Below are 20209 nucleotides of genomic sequence, written 5' to 3'. Positions count from 1 at the left end.
TCCAATCTCGCGTGAGAACTCTGATTCGGTGTATTTCCTTATTATTTCTCGCATACGTTCGGTTGTGAAACGTAGTTTGTGTTCCAGACAGAGATGTGGGCGATTCTTCCTGTTGTGAAGTCATGCAGCGTGTAACCTACTGTCGCCGATCCATTGTGGAGTGTGAACACAGCAGCGGCTGAATGCCACCCTAGATAGTCGTGCAGTGTGAAAACAGCCATGATCTGACCGCTTTGAAAATCGTGCAGTGTGAACTCGGCATAAGTCTAGCTAAAATTAGCTTCCCCTATCAATCCAGAGAACCCTCGGGCCATGGAAAATTTGTCCTCCCTGGTAGGGGGGAATTAGCTCAAATGGTAGAGCGCTCGCTTAGCATGCGAGAGGTAGCGGGATCGATGCCCGCATTCTCCAGTTAATGTTATTTCCTTCTAAACAAAGCATCTTTGGGGCACAAAAGCTGTAACTGGAGAGTTTTCCAACAAGGGGATGTCTTTAGTACTTCTAGGTCTAGGTGGAATCTACCCGGTGGACTCTACTGAGCCCTTGTATTTGTTGAAGGGAATTAGCTCAAATGGTAGCGTGCTTGCTTAGCATGCAAAAGGTAGCGGGCTTGATCCTCTAGTTAATATTGTTTCCGTCTAAACAACAAATCTTTAGGGCATGTTATATACTGAAATTTCTCAATCAACAAGCAAATAACTCAACCAAGATGGTTGGGGGTAGGTTTAAGAAGGAAAAAAAGTAGTGGCATCCTTAGGTGAGTATGCTAAAACTCTGCTTTTTACTAAAATAACTTATTTTTTAAATTTATACCACAGGATGTTGTCTACAGATAAAGTTTTTAATATGGAAGGGGTCTCCAGAGTAAGAGTGGGAAAAACTGTAACTGGAGAGTTTTCCAACAAGGGGAAGTGATCAGGACTGATGAGTTTACACTCATAAAACTGTTGTTTTGTCTTGTTAAATGGAAGTCTAAACCAGCCTTTCTTTACCAGTATATCCAATCATCTTTTTATATATGAAAGCTGTGATTTTTTAAGAATATGAAACCCTTCACTTGCAGTATTCTGTAAATGTTTTGTTGTATCACTGAGCCTATGTTTTTTTTAATATACAGTGGATATAAAAAAGTCTACACACCCCTTTTAAATGGGCAGGTTTTGTAAAATAAGAAACCAAGATAAAACATGTCGGATATTTTTTGTTGTCACTGGGAAATATATCTACAAATTTAAAAATGAAAAAGAAGAAATATTTTAGGGACAAAATTTGGGGAAAATCTCTCTTTTCTAATTGGGAATGTGGCTGTGTCCTGAATGAACCAAATAATAAGAATAATTCCATAATTCCAAATGTTTGGTACAAAACACACACCATGAAATAAACACCATGTCCATGGTACAGCATGGTGGTGTTAGCATTATGATTTAGGGCTGCTTTTCTTCAGCTAGAACTGTTCTCTTTTTTTTTCTTCACATTTATACATTGAAGGTTTAATATTTTAAAATATTTGTAGTTTTTTTTTTATATCTGTTGTATATTATCCATGAATCTGGCTCTTTTACCAAACAAACAGCTGGGTTTTTTTTTTAACATGGCCAGTAATAAAGAAAGCTCCTCCGTATGGTTAGTACATAGTGTACACAGTACACAGACGCAGTACATAGTGAAATGAAACAACGTTTCTCCAGGACCTGGTGCTACATGAACATACAACATGAAGATCAAACACAAGAACAACACAAAGCTAGGGCCGAAAGTTCGTCCAAGCCACATAAAGTGAAAAGTGTGCAGCTAGGTGCAAACAAAGCAACGACAAGACAGTGCAAAAATAATAAATACAAAAAAGACAACACAAAAACACAGGACACTTAGCCCCAAAAAAAAAATAGTAAAAGTCTGTGCATGTAATAAAGAGCAAATCGCATAAATACATTTATGTTGACCTTAAATAATCATACATATTGGAGTTATATGAACTAATGTAACAAAACAATAAAACATGAATTATGAGCATTGGTTAATGTGAATTTTTAAACATTCATTTTTCAAATTAAACTCAATTTTATTAGCAAGAAATGCTGGACACCCTCGTCTCTGTACTTCACAGGTCAATACCACACTGGAATCTACTGACACCTAACGCTTGTTAACAGTGCTTAACCGAGGGCGCCGGTGGGGTTACGCGCGCGTGGTAAGAAGATGGCCGAGTCATTCGGCCAGACAAGGAGGAAGCCTGGCACGGGCACCACAAATGGGCTGCCGTGCGACTAACACGCCTTCCGCTTCACCAGCTCTACAGGAGACACCTAACCATTCCCAAGAAAGGAGGGAGCGCGGCCTCGGCTCGCGGCAGGTCACTGACCTCGACTGGTCTCGGCTTAAGGCCCCGTGGCCAACCGCCACCCCTGTAGCCTTGGGCGGAAGGAACGCTTCTGCTTAAGAACAAAAGGTCAGCCTGGCAGCGGTGGGATTCGAACCCACGCCCCCGAAGAGACTGGAGCCTTAATCCAGCGCCTTGGACCGCTCGGCCACGCTACCCACAGGCGAGCAGGGTCTTTCCGAGATCAGCAAGATCCAAACCCACAAGGGCTTTGAAACGTGGATTGGCTGTCCATATCCTCCACCTCCTGTTGAGGTGGCTTGCTCATATGAACTTACAGCATGTGTGTCCAACCAGCATAGGAATGCAGCCCAAGGTTGGGAAACACTTATGCCGAGTTCACACTGCGCGATTTTCAAAGTAGTCGGATCACTGTTGTTTTCACGCTGCACGACTGTCTGGGGGAGCATTCAGTTGCTGCGGTGTTCACATTGCACGATGAGACGGTTACACACTGCATGACTTCACAATAGGAAGAATCGCAGACAAGTCCTTCTGGTCCTCAAACTGCGTTTCACAATCAAACGCACGCGAGAAGTGATTTCAGAGTTCTCACGCGAGACTGGAAATGGCACCCCCTGCGCGATCCAAATGGTCTGTGCGGGGAACAAGGATGGTGCGTTCTGCATAATTGAAGAAATGATTAACATTGCAATGTGCTGTTGCCGGTGCGGCTGGTCAAGCAAATGTTTCTGCTTTATTTCTGTTTGATGTAATTGTAAAGCTTATTTGTTCTGATATAACTATACTTAAGACATTTTTCTCTGATAAAAACATATACACTCTAATAACCTATAATATTGTGCTCCAACCGAAGCCGTGCTTGCTGGTATAGTGGTCTATAACTCCTCCCCGAACTTCCCGCTGCCCTGTATCTTGTTCTCTCATTGGCTGTAGGTCATCGCCAATGTATTTGTCCCTCAGAACTCCTTTCACACTGCAGGATTATAAGTCGCCGACAGGTATTTCAGGGGCATCTGCCACGCTTCGGCGATTGTCTCGGATCGCGTCTTTGGTAATTCAGACTGCGCCATCGTCACTCGCGTGCACGAGCTCCGATTTGCCTTGGATATTGCGGGATCGCGATCTCGCAAAACCTGCCAGCGACTGAAAATCAGGGCTAAGATCGTGCGGGGTGAACTCGGCATTAGACCCACCGCTAGCTTTTCACTATTCTCACTCCATCTCATGGGCCAGGTCCGAAGCAGTCGGCTTGCAACAAACCCGGGCGCATAGCGGTAAAGGGGAAGAACACGCGCGACGAGGGTGGGACTCGAACCCACGCGTGCAGAGCACAATGGATTAGCAGTCCATCGCCTTAACCTCTCGGCCACCTCGTCGGGTGACAGGGCTTCCAAGGCGCCTTGTCAAAAGCAGGGGTTTTCTAATGGCGTGCGGGCTAGGGGGCTGCCTTGCCAATGATTGAAGACCGCAGTCACGTAAACTGAAGGGTGCAGGCTAAGCGTTCAAGAACCCAAGAGTCCTGGAGCATCCGAGTTTTTCTCCGACCAGGGGATCTGATTTCCACGTTTTGCTGTTTTCAAGTCTGAGGCATAAGTCCGCGCAGGCGGACTACTCTGCCGCCAGCTGCCGAAACCCGGGATCGAACCAGGGACCTTTAGATCTTCAGTCTAACGCTCTCCCAACTGAGCTATTTCGGCACCTCTGCCAGGGCGCTCCAGTATGTGTGAGCGAGCACGTTTTTGTCAGCACGACAGAAGGCATGGGAGCCTTACGCCACTCAAATCCCAGGCTACCCGAGGGCGCCGGTGGGGTTACGCGTGCGTGGTAAGAAGATGGCCGAGTCATTCGGCCAGACAAGGAGGAAGCCTGGCACGGGCACTACAAATGGGCTGCCTTGCGACTAACACGCCTAACAGAGTGAGATGCTGTAATGTAACGTCCTTGTACCTTCTGAATATTAATTTTTCACATGAAACTCAATTTTATTTGTAAGAAATGCTGAAAACCATTGTCTCTATACGCCACTTGTCAGTACCCCGCTGGAATGTACTGACCTCTAGGGTTGCTTAAGGGGAATTAGCTCAAATGGTAGAGCGCTCGCTTAGCATGCGAGAGGTAGCGGGATCGATGCCCGCATTCTCCAGTTAATGTTATTTCCTTCTAAACAAAGCATCTTTAGGGCAGAAAAGCTGTAACTGGAGAATTTTCCAACAAGGGGACGTCTTCAGAACGTCTACGACTAGGCGGAATCTACCCGGTCGAATCTACTGAGCCCTGTCTTTTGTTGAGGGGAATTAGCTCAAATGGGAGAGCGCTCGCTTAGCATGCGAGAGGTAGCGCGATCGATGCCCGCATTCTCCAGTTAACATTGTTTCTGTCCAAACAACAAATCTTTAGGGCATATTATATACTGAAATTTCTCAATTAACAAGCTATATCAACAAGCAAATATCCCCGCCAAGATGGTTGGGAGTAGCTTTAAAAAGAAAAAAATTAGTAGCTTCTTTAGGTGAGAACGCTAAAACTCTGTTTCTGAACATATTATCACTTTATTATTGTATTTTACTACACTGGAAGGAGTCTCCAGTGTTCACACTGTGTAAGAGTCAGGAAAGTGAAAAGCTGTAGTTTTCCAACAAGGGGAAGTCTTCAGGGCTTATAAGTCTACACTCATAAAACTTTTTTTGTCTTGTTAAATGGGAGAGAGAGAGTGAGAGAGAGAGAGAGAGAGAGAGAGAGAGAGACAGAGGGAGAGAGAATGAGATGCTGTAATTTAACGTCCCTCTACCTTCTAAATATTCATTTTTCACATGAAACTCAATTTTATTTGAAAGAAATGCTGAAAACCCTTGTCTCTATACTGCACCGGTCAGTACCCCGCTGGAATGTACTGACCTCTAGTGTTGATAAAGGGGAATTAGCGCAAACGGTAGAGTGCTCGCTTAGCATGCGAGAGGTAGCGGGATAGATGCCCGCATTCTCCAGTTAATATTATTTCCATCTAAACAAAGCATCTTTAGGGCAGAAAAGCTGTAACTGGAGAGTTTTCCAACAAGGGGACGTCTTCAGAACTTCTAGGTCTAGGTTGAATCTACCCGGTGAAATCCACTGAGCCCTCGTGCTTGCTGAGGGCCCTTAGCTCAAATGGTAGGGCGCTCGCTTAGCATGTGAATGGTAGCAGGATCGATGCCCGCATTCTCCAGTTAGTGTCTGCGTTCTGCCCAATGTGCAATCCTTGTTACTCTCACTGGCCCTTTGGCAGGTTTCCATTTCCAATCTCGCGTGAGAACTCTGATTCGGTGTATTTCCTTATTATTTCTCGCATACGTTCGGTTGTGAAACGTAGTTTGTGTTCCAGACAGAGATGTGGGCGATTCTTCCTGTTGTGAAGTCATGCAGCGTGTAACCTACTGTCGCCGATCCATTGTGGAGTGTGAACACAGCAGCGGCTGAATGCCACCCTAGATAGTCGTGCAGTGTGAAAACAGCCATGATCTGACCGCTTTGAAAATCGTGCAGTGTGAACTCGGCATAAGTCTAGCTAAAATTAGCTTCCCCTATCAATCCAGAGAACCCTCGGGCCATGGAAAATTTGTCCTCCCTGATAGGGGGGAATTAGCTCAAATGGTAGAGCGCTCGCTTAGCATGCGAGAGGTAGCGGGATCGATGCCCGCATTCTCCAGTTAATGTTATTTCCTTCTAAACAAAGCATCTTTGGGGCACAAAAGCTGTAACTGGAGAGTTTTCCAACAAGGGGATGTCTTTAGTACTTCTAGGTCTAGGTGGAATCTACCCGGTGGACTCTACTGAGCCCTTGTATTTGTTGAAGGGAATTAGCTCAAATGGTAGCGTGCTTGCTTAGCATGCAAAAGGTAGCGGGCTTGATCCTCTAGTTAATATTGTTTCCGTCTAAACAACAAATCTTTAGGGCATGTTATATACTGAAATTTCTCAATCAACAAGCAAATAACTCAACCAAGATGGTTGGGGGTAGGTTTAAGAAGGAAAAAAAGTAGTGGCATCCTTAGGTGAGTATGCTAAAACTCTGCTTTTTACTAAAATAACTTATTTTTTAAATTTATACCACAGGATGTTGTCTACAGATAAAGTTTTTAATATGGAAGGGGTCTCCAGAGTAAGAGTGGGAAAAACTGTAACTGGAGAGTTTTCCAACAAGGGGAAGTGATCAGGACTGATGAGTTTACACTCATAAAACTGTTGTTTTGTCTTGTTAAATGGAAGTCTAAACCAGCCTTTCTTTACCAGTATATCCAATCATCTTTTTATATATGAAAGCTGTGATTTTTTAAGAATATGAAACCCTTCACTTGCAGTATTCTGTAAATGTTTTGTTGTATCACTGAGCCTATGTTTTTTTTAATATACAGTGGATATAAAAAAGTCTACACACCCCTTTTAAATGGGCAGGTTTTGTAAAATAAGAAACCAAGATAAAACATGTCGGATATTTTTTGTTGTCACTGGGAAATATATCTACAAATTTAAAAATGAAAAAGAAGAAATATTTTAGGGACAAAATTTGGGGAAAATCTCTCTTTTCTAATTGGGAATGTGGCTGTGTCCTGAATGAACCAAATAATAAGAATAATTCCATAATTCCAAATGTTTGGTACAAAACACACACCATGAAATAAACACCATGTCCATGGTACAGCATGGTGGTGTTAGCATTATGATTTAGGGCTGCTTTTCTTCAGCTAGAACTGTTCTCTTTTTTTTTCTTCACATTTATACATTGAAGGTTTAATATTTTAAAATATTTGTAGTTTTTTTTTTATATCTGTTGTATATTATCCATGAATCTGGCTCTTTTACCAAACAAACAGCTGGGTTTTTTTTTTAACATGGCCAGTAATAAAGAAAGCTCCTCCGTATGGTTAGTACATAGTGTACACAGTACACAGACGCAGTACATAGTGAAATGAAACAACGTTTCTCCAGGACCTGGTGCTACATGAACATACAACATGAAGATCAAACACAAGAACAACACAAAGCTAGGGCCGAAAGTTCGTCCAAGCCACATAAAGTGAAAAGTGTGCAGCTAGGTGCAAACAAAGCAACGACAAGACAGTGCAAAAATAATAAATACAAAAAAGACAACACAAAAACACAGGACACTTAGCGCTGAAAAGAAATAGTAAAAGTCTGTGCATGTAATAAAGAGCAAATCGCATAAATACATTTATGTTGACCTTAAATAATCATACATATTGGAGTTATATGAACTAATGTAACAAAACAATAAAACATGAATTATGAGCATTGGTTAATGTGAATTTTTAAACATTCATTTTTCAAATTAAACTCAATTTTATTAGCAAGAAATGCTGGACACCCTCGTCTCTGTACTTCACAGGTCAATACCACACTGGAATCTACTGACACCTAACGCTTGTTAACAGTGCTTAACCGAGGGCGCCGGTGGGGTTACGCGTGCGTGGTAAGAAGATGGCCGAGTCATTCGGCCAGACAAGGAGGAAGCCTGGCACGGGCACCACAAATGGGCTGCCGTGCGACTAACACGCCTTCCGCTTCACCAGCTCTACAGGAGACACCTAACCATTCCCAAGAAAGGAGGGAGCGCGGCCTCGGCTCGCGGCAGGTCACTGACCTCGACTGGTCTCGGCTTAAGGCCCCGTGGCCAACCGCCACCCCTGTAGCCTTGGGCGGAAGGAACGCTTCTGCTTAAGAACAAAAGGTCAGCCTGGCAGCGGTGGGATTCGAACCCACGCCCCCGAAGAGACTGGAGCCTTAATCCAGCGCCTTGGACCGCTCGGCCACGCTACCCACAGGCGAGCAGGGTCTTTCCGAGATCAGCAAGATCCAAACCCACAAGGGCTTTGAAACGTGGATTGGCTGTCCATATCCTCCACCTCCTGTTGAGGTGGCTTGCTCATATGAACTTACAGCATGTGTGTCCAACCAGCATAGGAATGCAGCCCAAGGTTGGGAAACACTTATGCCGAGTTCACACTGCGCGATTTTCAAAGTAGTCGGATCACTGTTGTTTTCACGCTGCACGACTGTCTGGGGGAGCATTCAGTTGCTGCGGTGTTCACATTGCACGATGAGACGGTTACACACTGCATGACTTCACAATAGGAAGAATCGCAGACAAGTCCTTCTGGTCCTCAAACTGCGTTTCACAATCAAACGCACGTGAGAAGTGATTTCAGAGTTCTCACGCGAGACTGGAAATGGCACCCCCTGCGCGATCCAAATGGTCTGTGCGGGGAACAAGGATGGTGCGTTCTGCATAATTGAAGAAATGATTAACATTGCAATGTGCTGTTGCCGGTGCGGCTGGTCAAGCAAATGTTTCTGCTTTATTTCTGTTTGATGTAATTGTAAAGCTTATTTGTTCTGATATAACTATACTTAAGACATTTTTCTCTGATAAAAACATATACACTCTAATAACCTATAATATTGTGCTCCAACCGAAGCCGTGCTTGCTGGTATAGTGGTCTATAACTCCTCCCCGAACTTCCCGCTGCCCTGTATCTTGTTCTCTCATTGGCTGTAGGTCATCGCCAATGTATTTGTCCCTCAGAACTCCTTTCACACTGCAGGATTATAAGTCGCCGACAGGTATTTCAGGGGCATCTGCCACGCTTCGGCGATTGTCTCGGATCGCGTCTTTGGTAATTCAGACTGCGCCATCGTCACTCGCGTGCACGAGCTCCGATTTGCCTTGGATATTGCGGGATCGCGATCTCGCAAAACCTGCCAGCGACTGAAAATCAGGGCTAAGATCGTGCGGGGTGAACTCGGCATTAGACCCACCGCTAGCTTTTCACTATTCTCACTCCATCTCATGGGCCAGGTCCGAAGCAGTCGGCTTGCAACAAACCCGGGCGCATAGCGGTAAAGGGGAAGAACACGCGCGACGAGGGTGGGACTCGAACCCACGCGTGCAGAGCACAATGGATTAGCAGTCCATCGCCTTAACCTCTCGGCCACCTCGTCGGGTGACAGGGCTTCCAAGGCGCCTTGTCAAAAGCAGGGGTTTTCTAATGGCGTGCGGGCTAGGGCGCTGGCTGGGCAAGGATTGGAGAGCGCAGTCACGTAAACTGAAGGGTGCAGGCTAAGCGTTCAAGAACCCAAGAGTCCTGGAGCATCCGAGTTTTTTGCTCTCGTCTCCGACCAGGGGATCTGATTTCCACGTTTTGCTGTTTTCAAGTCTGAGGCATAAGTCCGCGCAGGCGGACTACTCTGCCGCCAGCTGCCGAAACCCGGGATCGAACCAGGGACCTTTAGATCTTCAGTCTAACGCCTCCCCAACTGAGCTATTTCGGCACCTCTGCCAGGGCGCTCCGGTATGTGTGAGCGAGCACGTTTTTGTCAGCACGACAGAAGGCATGGGAGCCTTACGCCACTCAAATCCCAGGCTACCCGAGGGCGCCAGTGGGGTTACGCGTGCGTGGTAAGAAGATGGCCGAGTCATTCGGCCAGACAAGGAGGAAGCCTGGCACGGGCACTACAAATGGGCTGCCTTGCGACTAACACGCCTAACAGAGTGAGATGCTGTAATGTAACGTCCTTGTACCTTCTGAATATTAATTTTTCACATGAAACTCAATTTTATTTGTAAGAAATGCTGAAAACCATTGTCTCTATACGCCACTTGTCAGTACCCCGCTGGAATGTACTGACCTCTAGGGTTGCTTAAGGGGAATTAGCTCAAATGGTAGAGCGCTCGCTTAGCATGCGAGAGGTAGCGGGATCGATGCCTGCATTCTCCAGTTAATGTTATTTCCTTCTAAACAAAGCATCTTTAGGGCAGAAAAGCTGTAACTGGAGAATTTTCCAACAAGGGGACGTCTTCAGAACGTCTACGACTAGGCGGAATCTACCCGGTCGAATCTACTGAGCCCTGTCTTTTGTTGAGGGGAATTAGCTCAAATGGGAGAGCGCTCGCTTAGCATGCGAGAGGTAGCGCGATCGATGCCCGCATTCTCCAGTTAACATTGTTTCTGTCCAAACAACAAATCTTTAGGGCATATTATATACTGAAATTTCTCAATTAACAAGCTATATCAACAAGCAAATATCCCCGCCAAGATGGTTGGGAGTAGCTTTAAAAAGAAAAAAATTTGTAGCTTCTTTAGGTGAGAACGCTAAAACTCTGTTTCTGAACATATTATCACTTTATTATTGTATTTTACTACACTGGAAGGAGTCTCCAGTGTTCACACTGTGTAAGAGTCAGGAAAGTGAAAAGCTGTAGTTTTCCAACAAGGGGAAGTCTTCAGGGCTTATAAGTCTACACTCATAAAACTTTTTTGTCTTGTTAAATGGGAGAGAGAGAGTGAGTGAGAGAGAGAGAGAGAGAGACAGAGGGAGAGAGAATGAGATGCTGCAATTTAACGTCCCTCTACCTTCTAAATATTCATTTTTCACATGAAACTCAATTTTATTTGAAAGAAATGCTGAAAACCCTTGTCTCTATACTGCACCGGTCAGTACCCCCGCTGGAATGTACTGACCTCTAGTGTTGATAAAGGGGAATTAGCGCAAAAGCGGTAGAGTGCTCGCTTAGCATGCGAGAGGTAAGCGGGATAGATGCCCGCATTCTCCAGTTAATATTATTTCCATCTAAACAAAGCATCTTTAGGGGCAGAAAAGCTGTAACTGGAGAGTTTTCTAACAAGGGGACGTCTTCAGAACTTCTAGGTCTAGGTTGAATCTACCCGGTGAAATCCACTGAGCCCTTGTGCTTGCTGAGGGCCCTTAGCTCAACTGGTAGGGCGCTCGCTTAGCATGTGAATGGTAGCAGGATCGATGCCCGCATTCTCCAGTTAGTGTCTGCGTTCTGCCCAATGTGCAATCCTTGTTACTCTCACTGGCCCTTTGGCAGGTTTCCATTTCCAATCTCGCGTGAGAACTCTGATTCGGTTCCTTATTATTTCTCGCATACGTTCGGTTGTGAAACGTAGTTTGTGTTCCAGACAGAGATGTGGGCGATTCTTCCTGTTGTGCAGTCATGCAGCGTGTAAACTACTGTCGCCCGATCCATTGTGGAGTGTGAACACAGCAGCGGCCTGAATGCCACCCTAGATAGTCGTGCAGTGTGAAAACAGCCATGATCTGACCGCTTTGAAAATCGTGCAGTGTGAAACTCGGCATAAGTCTAGCTAAAATTAGCTTCCCCTATCAATCCAGAGAACCCTCGGGCCATGGAAAATTTGTCCTCCCTGGTAGGGGGGAATTAGCTCAAATGGTAGAGCGCTCGCTTAGCATGCGAGAGGTAGCGGGATCGATGCCCGCATTCTCCAGTTAATGTTATTTCCTTCTAAACAAAGCATCTTTGGGGCACAAAAGCTGTAACTGGAGAGTTTTCCAAAAAGGGGATGTCTTTAGTACTTCTAGGTCTCGGTGGACTCTACTGAGCCCTTGTATTTGTTGAAGGGAATTAGCTCAAATGGTAGCGGGCTTGATCCTCTAGTTAATATTGTTTCCATCTAAACAACAAATCTTTAGGAGCATGTTATATACTGAAATTTCTCAATCAACAAGCAAATAACTCAACCAAGATGGTTGGGGGTAGGTTTAAGAAGGAAAAAGTAGTGGCATCCTTAGGTGAGTATGCTAAAACTCTGCTTTTTACTAAAATAACTTATTTTTAAATTTATACCACAGGATGTTGTCTACAGATAAAGTTTTTAATATGGAAGGGGTCTCCAGAGTAAGAGTGGGAAAAACTGTAACTGGAGAGTTTTCCAACAAGGGGAAGTGATCAGGACTGATGAGTTTACACTCATAAAACTGTTGTTTTGTCTTGTTAAATGGAAGTCTAAACCAGCCTTTCTTTACCAGTATATCCAATCATCTTTTTATATATGAAAGCTGTGATTTTTAAGAATATGAAACCCTTCACTTGCAGTATTCTGTAAATGTTTTGTTGTATCACTGAGCCTATGTTTTTTTAATATACAGTGGATATAAAAAGTCTACACACCCCTTTTAAATGGGCAGGTTTTGTAAAATAAGAAACCAAGATAAAACATGTCGGATATTTTTTGTTGTCACTGGGAAATATATCTACAAATTTAAAAATGAAAAAGAAGAAATATTTTAGGGACAAAATTTGGGGAAAATCTCTCTTTTCTAATTGGGAATGTGGCTGTGTCCTGAATGAACCAAATAATAAGAATAATTCCATAATTCCAAATGTTTGGTACAAAACACACACCATGAAATAAACACCATGTCCATGGTACAGCATGGTGGTGTTAGCATTATGATTTAGGGCTGCTTTTCTTCAGCTAGAACTGTTCTCTTTTTTTTTCTTCACATTTATACATTGAAGGTTTAATATTTTAAAATATTTGTAGTTTTTTTTTATATCTGTTGTATATTATCCATGAATCTGGCTCTTTTACCAAACAAACAGCTGGGTTTTTTTAACATGGCCAGTAATAAAGAAAGCTCCTCCGTATGGTTAGTACATAGTGTACACAGTACACAGGCATGCAGTACAGAGTGAAATGAAACAACGTTTCTCCAGGACCTGGTGCTACATGAACATACAACATGAAGATCAAACACAAGAACAACACAAAGCTAGGGCCGAAAGTTCGTCCAAGCCACATAAAGTGAAAAGTGTGCAGCTAGGTGCAAACAATGCAACGACACGACAGTGCAAAAATAATAAATACAAAAAGACAACACAAAAACACAGGACACTTAGCCCCAAAAAAAAAAAAATAGTAAAAGTCTGTGCATGTAATAAAGAGCAAATCGCATAAATACATTTATGTTGACCTTAAATAATCATACATATTGGAGTTATATGAACTAATGTAACAAAACAATAAAACATGAATTATGAGCATTGGTTAATGTGAATTTTTAAACATTCATTTTCAAATTAAACTCAATTTTATTAGCAAGAAATGCTGGACACCCTCGTCTCTGTACTTCACAGGTCAATACCACACTGGAATCTACTGACACCTAACGCTTGTTAACAGTGCTTAACCGAGGGCGCCGGTGGGGTTACGCGCGTGGTAAGAAGATGGCCGAGTCATTCGGCCAGACAAGGAGGAAGCCTGGCACGGGCACCACAAATGGGCTGCCGTGCGACTAACACGCCTTCCGCTTCACCAGCTCTACAGGAGACACCTAACCATTCCCAAGAAAGGAGGGAGCGCGGCCTCGGCTCGCGGCAGGTCACTGACCTCGACTGGTCTCGGCTTAAGGCCCGTGGCCAACCGCCACCCCTGTAGCCTTGGGCGGAAGGAACGCTTCTGCTTAAGAACAAAGGTCAGCCTGGCAGCGGTGGGATTGAACCCACGCCCGAAGAGACTGGAGCCTTAATCCAGCGCCTTGGACCGCTCGGCCACGCTACCCACAGGCGAGCAGGGTCTTTCCGAGATCAGCAAGATCCAAACCCACAAGGGCTTTGAAGCGTGGATTGGCTGTCCATATCCTCCACCTCCTGTTGAGGTGGCTTGCTCATATGAACTTACAGCATGTGTGTCCAACCAGCATAGGAATGCAGCCCAAGGTTGGGAAACACTTATGCCGAGTTCACACTGCGCGATTTTCAAAGTAGTCGGATCACTGTTGTTTTCACGCTGCACGACTGTCTGGGAGCATTCAGTTGCTGCGGTGTTCACATTGCACGATGAGACGGTTACACACTGCATGACTTCACAATAGGAAGAATCGCAGACAAGTCCTTCTGGTCCTCAAACTGCGTTTCACAATCAAGCGCACGCGAGAAGTGATTTCAGAGTTCTCACGCGAGACTGGAAATGGCACCCCCTGCGCGATCCAAATGGTCTGTGCGGGGAACAAGGATGGTGCGTTCTGCATAATTGAAGAAATGATTAACATTGCAATGTGCTGTTGCCGGTGCGGCTGGTCAAGCAAATGTTTCTGCTTTATTTCTGTTTGATGTAATTGTAAAGCTTATTTGTTCTGATATAACTATACTTAAGACATTTTTCTCTGATAAAAACATATACACTCTAATAACCTATAATATTGTGCTCCAACGAAGCCGTGCTTGCTGGTATAGTGGTCTATAACTCCTCCCGAACTTCCCGCTGCCCTGTATCTTGTTCTCTCATTGGCTGTAGGTCATCGCCAATGTATTTGTCCCCTCAGAACTCCTTTCACACTGCAGGATTATAAGTCGCCGACAGGTATTTCAGGGCATCTGCCACGCCGGCGATTGTCTCGGATCGCGTCTTTGGTAATTCAGACTGCGCCATCGTCACTCGCGTGCACGAGCTCCGATTTGCCTTGGATATTGCGGGATCGCGATCTCCCAAAACCTGCCAGCGACTGAAAATCAGGGCTAAGATCGTGCGGGGTGAACTCGGCATTAGACCCACCGCTAGCTTTTCACTATTCTCACTCCATCTCATGGGCCAGGTCCGAAGCAGTCGGCTTGCAACAAACCGGGCGCATAGCGGTAAAGGGGAAGAACACGCTGCGACGAGGGTGGGACTCGAACCCAGCGTGCAGAGCACAATGGATTAGCAGTCCATCGCCTTAACCTCTCGGCCACCTCGTCGGGTGACAGGGCTTCCAAGGCGCCTTGTCAAAAGCAGGGGTTTTCTAATGGCGTGCGGGCTAGGGGGCTGCCTTGCCAATGATTGAAGACCGCAGTCACGTAAACTGAAGGGTGCAGGCTAAGCGTTCAAGAACCCAAGAGTCCTGGAGCATCCGAGTTTTTTGCTCTCGTCTCCGACCAGGGGATCTGATTTCCACGTTTTGCTGTTTTCAAGTCTGAGGCATAAGTCCGCGCAGGCGGACTACTCTAGATAGACTCTTTAGATCTTCAGTCTAACGCTCTCCCAACTGAGCTATTTCGGCACCTCTGCCAGGGCGCTCCGGTATGTGTGAGCGAGCACGTTTTTGTCAGCACGACAGAAGGCATGGGAGCCTTACGCCACTCAAATCCCAGGCTACCCGAGGGCGCCGGTGGGGTTACGCGTGCGTGGTAAGAAGATGGCCGAGTCATTCGGCCAGACAAGGAGGAAGCCTGGCACGGGCACTACAAATGGGCTGCCTTGCGACTAACACGCCTAACAGAGTGAGATGCTGTAATGTAACGTCCTTGTACCTTCTGAATATTAATTTTTCACATGAAACTCAATTTTATTTGTAAGAAATGCTGAAAACCATTGTCTCTATACGCCACTTGTCAGTACCCCGCTGGAATGTACTGACCTCTAGGGTTGCTTAAGGGGAATTAGCTCAAATGGTAGAGCGCTCGCTTAGCATGCGAGAGGTAGCGGGATCGATGCCCGCATTCTCCAGTTAATGTTATTTCCTTCTAAACAAAGCATCTTTAGGGCAGAAAAAGCTGTAACTGGAGAATTTTCCAACAAGGGGACGTCTTCAGAACGTCTACGACTAGGCGGAATCTACCCGGTCGAATCTACTGAGCCCTGTCTTTTGTTGAGGGGAATTAGCTCAAATGGGAGAGCGCTCGCTTAGCATGCGAGAGGTAGCGCGATCGATGCCCGCATTCTCCAGTTAACATTGTTTCTGTCCAAACAACAAATCTTTAGGGCATATTATATACTGAAATTTCTCAATTAACAAGCTATATCAACAAGCAAATATCCCCGCCAAGATGGTTGGGAGTAGCTTTAAAAAGAAAAAAATTAGTAGCTTCTTTAGGTGAGAACGCTAAAACTCTGTTTCTGAACATATTATCACTTTATTATTGTATTTTACTACACTGGAAGGAGTCTCCAGTGTTCACACTGTGTAAGAGTCAGGAAAGTGAAAAGCTGTAGTTTTCCAACAAGGGGAAGTCTTCAGGGCTTATAAGTCTACACTCATAAAACTTTTTTTGTCTTGTTAAATGGGAGAGAGAGAGTGAGTGAGAGAGAGAGAGAGAGAGACAGAGGGAGAGAGAATGAGATGCTGCAATTTAACGTCCCTCTACCTTCTAAATATTCATTTTTCACATGAAACTCAATTTTATTTGAAAGAAATGCTGAAAACCCTTGTCTCTATACTGCACCGGTCAGTACCCCGCTGGAATGTACTGACCTCTAGTGTTGATAAAGGGGAATTAGCGCAAACGGTAGAGTGCTCGCTTAGCATGCGAGAGGTAGCGGGATAGATGCCCGCATTCTCCAGTTAATATTATTTCCATCTAAACAAAGCATCTTTAGGGCAGAAAAGCTGTAACTGGAGAGTTTTCCAACAAGGGGACGTCTTCAGAACTTCTAGGTCTAGGTTGAATCTACCCGGTGAAATCCACTGAGCCCTTGTGCTTGCTGAGGGCCCTTAGCTCAACTGGTAGGGCGCTCGCTTAGCATGTGAATGGTAGCAGGATCGATGCCCGCATTCTCCAGTTAGTGTCTGCGTTCTGCCCAATGTGCAATCCTTGTTACTCTCACTGGCCCTTTGGCAGGTTTCCATTTCCAATCTCGCGTGAGAACTCTGATTCGGTTCCTTATTATTTCTCGCATACGTTCGGTTGTGAAACGTAGTTTGTGTTCCAGACAGAGATGTGGGCGATTCTTCCTGTTGTGAAGTCATGCAGCGTGTAACCTACTGTCGCCGATCCATTGTGGAGTGTGAACACAGCAGCGGCTGAATGCCACCCTAGATAGTCGTGCAGTGTGAAAACAGCCATGATCTGACCGCTTTGAAAATCGTGCAGTGTGAACTCGGCATAAGTCTAGCTAAAATTAGCTTCCCCTATCAATCCAGAGAACCCTCGGGCCATGGAAAATTTGTCCTCCCTGGTAGGGGGGAATTAGCTCAAATGGTAGAGCGCTCGCTTAGCATGCGAGAGGTAGCGGGATCGATGCCCGCATTCTCCAGTTAATGTTATTTCCTTCTAAACAAAGCATCTTTGGGGCACAAAAGCTGTAACTGGAGAGTTTTCCAACAAGGGGATGTCTTTAGTACTTCTAGGTCTCGGTGGACTCTACTGAGCCCTTGTATTTGTTGAAGGGAATTAGCTCAAATGGTAGCGGGCTTGATCCTCTAGTTAATATTGTTTCCATCTAAACAACAAATCTTTAGGGCATGTTATATACTGAAATTTCTCAATCAACAAGCAAATAACTCAACCAAGATGGTTGGGGGTAGGTTTAAGAAGGAAAAAAGTAGTGGCATCCTTAGGTGAGTATGCTAAAACTCTGCTTTTTACTAAAATAACTTATTTTTTAAATTTATACCACAGGATGTTGTCTACAGATAAAGTTTTTAATATGGAAGGGGTCTCCAGAGTAAGAGTGGGAAAAACTGTAACTGGAGAGTTTTCCAACAAGGGGAAGTGATCAGGACTGATGAGTTTACACTCATAAAACTGTTGTTTTGTCTTGTTAAATGGAAGTCTAAACCAGCCTTTCTTTACCAGTATATCCAATCATCTTTTTATATATGAAAGCTGTGATTTTTTAAGAATATGAAACCCTTCACTTGCAGTATTCTGTAAATGTTTTGTTGTATCACTGAGCCTATGTTTTTTTTAATATACAGTGGATATAAAAAAGTCTACACACCCCTTTTAAATGGGCAGGTTTTGTAAAATAAGAAACCAAGATAAAACATGTCGGATATTTTTTGTTGTCACTGGGAAATATATCTACAAATTTAAAAATGAAAAAGAAGAAATATTTTAGGGACAAAATTTGGGGAAAATCTCTCTTTTCTAATTGGGAATGTGGCTGTGTCCTGAATGAACCAAATAATAAGAATAATTCCATAATTCCAAATGTTTGGTACAAAACACACACCATGAAATAAACACCATGTCCATGGTACAGCATGGTGGTGTTAGCATTATGATTTAGGGCTGCTTTTCTTCAGCTAGAACTGTTCTCTTTTTTTTTCTTCACATTTATACATTGAAGGTTTAATATTTTAAAATATTTGTAGTTTTTTTTTTTATATCTGTTGTATATTATCCATGAATCTGGCTCTTTTACCAAACAAACAGCTGGGTGTTTTTTTTAACATGGCCAGTAATAAAGAAAGCTCCTCCGTATGGTTAGTACATAGTGTACACAGTACACAGACGCAGTACATAGTGAAATGAAACAACGTTTCTCCAGGACCTGGTGCTACATGAACATACAACATGAAGATCAAACACAAGAACAACACAAAGCTAGGGCCGAAAGTTCGTCCAAGCCACATAAAGTGAAAAGTGTGCAGCTAGGTGCAAACAAAGCAACGACAAGACAGTGCAAAAATAATAAATACAAAAAAGACAACACAAAAACACAGGACACTTAGCCCCAAAAAAAAAATAGTAAAAGTCTGTGCATGTAATAAAGAGCAAATCGCATAAATACATTTATGTTGACCTTAAATAATCATACATATTGGAGTTATATGAACTAATGTAACAAAACAATAAAACATGAATTATGAGCATTGGTTAATGTGAATTTTTAAACATTCATTTTTCAAATTAAACTCAATTTTATTAGCAAGAAATGCTGGACACCCTCGTCTCTGTACTTCACAGGTCAATACCACACTGGAATCTACTGACACCTAACGCTTGTTAACAGTGCTTAACCGAGGGCGCCGGTGGGGTTACGCGCGCGTGGTAAGAAGATGGCCGAGTCATTCGGCCAGACAAGGAGGAAGCCTGGCACGGGCACCACAAATGGGCTGCCGTGCGACTAACACGCCTTCCGCTTCACCAGCTCTACAGGAGACACCTAACCATTCCCAAGAAAGGAGGGAGCGCGGCCTCGGCTCGCGGCAGGTCACTGACCTCGACTGGTCTCGGCTTAAGGCCCCGTGGCCAACCGCCACCCCTGTAGCCTTGGGCGGAAGGAACGCTTCTGCTTAAGAACAAAAGGTCAGCCTGGCAGCGGTGGGATTCGAACCCACGCCCCCGAAGAGACTGGAGCCTTAATCCAGCGCCTTGGACCGCTCGGCCACGCTACCCACAGGCGAGCAGGGTCTTTCCGAGATCAGCAAGATCCAAACCCACAAGGGCTTTGAAACGTGGATTGGCTGTCCATATCCTCCACCTCCTGTTGAGGTGGCTTGCTCATATGAACTTACAGCATGTGTGTCCAACCAGCATAGGAATGCAGCCCAAGGTTGGGAAACACTTATGCCGAGTTCACACTGCGCGATTTTCAAAGTAGTCGGATCACTGTTGTTTTCACGCTGCACGACTGTCTGGGGGAGCATTCAGTTGCTGCGGTGTTCACATTGCACGATGAGACGGTTACACACTGCATGACTTCACAATAGGAAGAATCGCAGACAAGTCCTTCTGGTCCTCAAACTGCGTTTCACAATCAAACGCACGCGAGAAGTGATTTCAGAGTTCTCACGCGAGACTGGAAATGGCACCCCCTGCGCGATCCAAATGGTCTGTGCGGGGAACAAGGATGGTGCGTTCTGCATAATTGAAGAAATGATTAACATTGCAATGTGCTGTTGCCGGTGCGGCTGGTCAAGCAAATGTTTCTGCTTTATTTCTGTTTGATGTAATTGTAAAGCTTATTTGTTCTGATATAACTATACTTAAGACATTTTTCTCTGATAAAAACATATACACTCTAATAACCTATAATATTGTGCTCCAACCGAAGCCGTGCTTGCTGGTATAGTGGTCTATAACTCCTCCCCGAACTTCCCGCTGCCCTGTATCTTGTTCTCTCATTGGCTGTAGGTCATCGCCAATGTATTTGTCCCTCAGAACTCCTTTCACACTGCAGGATTATAAGTCGCCGACAGGTATTTCAGGGGCATCTGCCACGCTTCGGCGATTGTCTCGGATCGCGTCTTTGGTAATTCAGACTGCGCCATCGTCACTCGCGTGCACGAGCTCCGATTTGCCTTGGATATTGCGGGATCGCGATCTCGCAAAACCTGCCA

At 44.6% G+C, this 20209-nt stretch overlaps 14 non-coding genes across 14 annotated transcripts; 6 read left to right on the top strand and 8 right to left on the bottom strand.

The window, feature by feature from the left end:
- The first annotated feature begins 338 nt into the window (after window positions 1–338).
- trnaa-agc (transfer RNA alanine (anticodon AGC)) lies at window positions 339–411 on the top strand. The gene has a single exon. It is a non-coding gene; the product is annotated as a tRNA-Ala (tRNA).
- Window positions 412–2459: 2048 nt separating this feature from the next.
- On the bottom strand, window positions 2460–2541 carry trnal-aag (transfer RNA leucine (anticodon AAG)). Its single transcript has one exon. It is a non-coding gene; the product is annotated as a tRNA-Leu (tRNA).
- Window positions 2542–3641: 1100 nt separating this feature from the next.
- trnas-gcu (transfer RNA serine (anticodon GCU)) lies at window positions 3642–3723 on the bottom strand. Its single transcript has one exon. It is a non-coding gene; the product is annotated as a tRNA-Ser (tRNA).
- Window positions 3724–3971: 248 nt separating this feature from the next.
- On the bottom strand, window positions 3972–4044 carry trnaf-gaa (transfer RNA phenylalanine (anticodon GAA)). The gene has a single exon. It is a non-coding gene; the product is annotated as a tRNA-Phe (tRNA).
- Window positions 4045–4417: 373 nt separating this feature from the next.
- Window positions 4418–4490, top strand: trnaa-agc (transfer RNA alanine (anticodon AGC)). Its single transcript has one exon. It is a non-coding gene; the product is annotated as a tRNA-Ala (tRNA).
- Window positions 4491–5956: 1466 nt separating this feature from the next.
- On the top strand, window positions 5957–6029 carry trnaa-agc (transfer RNA alanine (anticodon AGC)). The gene has a single exon. It is a non-coding gene; the product is annotated as a tRNA-Ala (tRNA).
- A 2047-nt stretch (window positions 6030–8076) lies between these two features.
- Window positions 8077–8158, bottom strand: trnal-aag (transfer RNA leucine (anticodon AAG)). Its single transcript has one exon. It is a non-coding gene; the product is annotated as a tRNA-Leu (tRNA).
- Window positions 8159–9258: 1100 nt separating this feature from the next.
- Window positions 9259–9340, bottom strand: trnas-gcu (transfer RNA serine (anticodon GCU)). Its single transcript has one exon. It is a non-coding gene; the product is annotated as a tRNA-Ser (tRNA).
- A 257-nt stretch (window positions 9341–9597) lies between these two features.
- trnaf-gaa (transfer RNA phenylalanine (anticodon GAA)) lies at window positions 9598–9670 on the bottom strand. The gene has a single exon. It is a non-coding gene; the product is annotated as a tRNA-Phe (tRNA).
- A 1906-nt stretch (window positions 9671–11576) lies between these two features.
- On the top strand, window positions 11577–11649 carry trnaa-agc (transfer RNA alanine (anticodon AGC)). The gene has a single exon. It is a non-coding gene; the product is annotated as a tRNA-Ala (tRNA).
- A 1997-nt stretch (window positions 11650–13646) lies between these two features.
- Window positions 13647–13725, bottom strand: trnal-aag (transfer RNA leucine (anticodon AAG)). The gene has a single exon. It is a non-coding gene; the product is annotated as a tRNA-Leu (tRNA).
- Window positions 13726–15575: 1850 nt separating this feature from the next.
- trnaa-agc (transfer RNA alanine (anticodon AGC)) lies at window positions 15576–15648 on the top strand. Its single transcript has one exon. It is a non-coding gene; the product is annotated as a tRNA-Ala (tRNA).
- A 1454-nt stretch (window positions 15649–17102) lies between these two features.
- On the top strand, window positions 17103–17175 carry trnaa-agc (transfer RNA alanine (anticodon AGC)). Its single transcript has one exon. It is a non-coding gene; the product is annotated as a tRNA-Ala (tRNA).
- A 2007-nt stretch (window positions 17176–19182) lies between these two features.
- Window positions 19183–19264, bottom strand: trnal-aag (transfer RNA leucine (anticodon AAG)). The gene has a single exon. It is a non-coding gene; the product is annotated as a tRNA-Leu (tRNA).
- Window positions 19265–20209: the final 945 nt, after the last annotated feature.

Source organism: Hemibagrus wyckioides, linkage group LG05 (assembly GCF_019097595.1).
Source record: "Hemibagrus wyckioides isolate EC202008001 linkage group LG05, SWU_Hwy_1.0, whole genome shotgun sequence".
In the NCBI taxonomy this organism is placed as follows: Eukaryota; Metazoa; Chordata; class Actinopteri; order Siluriformes; family Bagridae; genus Hemibagrus; species Hemibagrus wyckioides.
The sequence above is the reverse complement of the archived record's forward strand: the minus strand, read 5'-3'. Positions and strand labels throughout refer to the sequence as shown.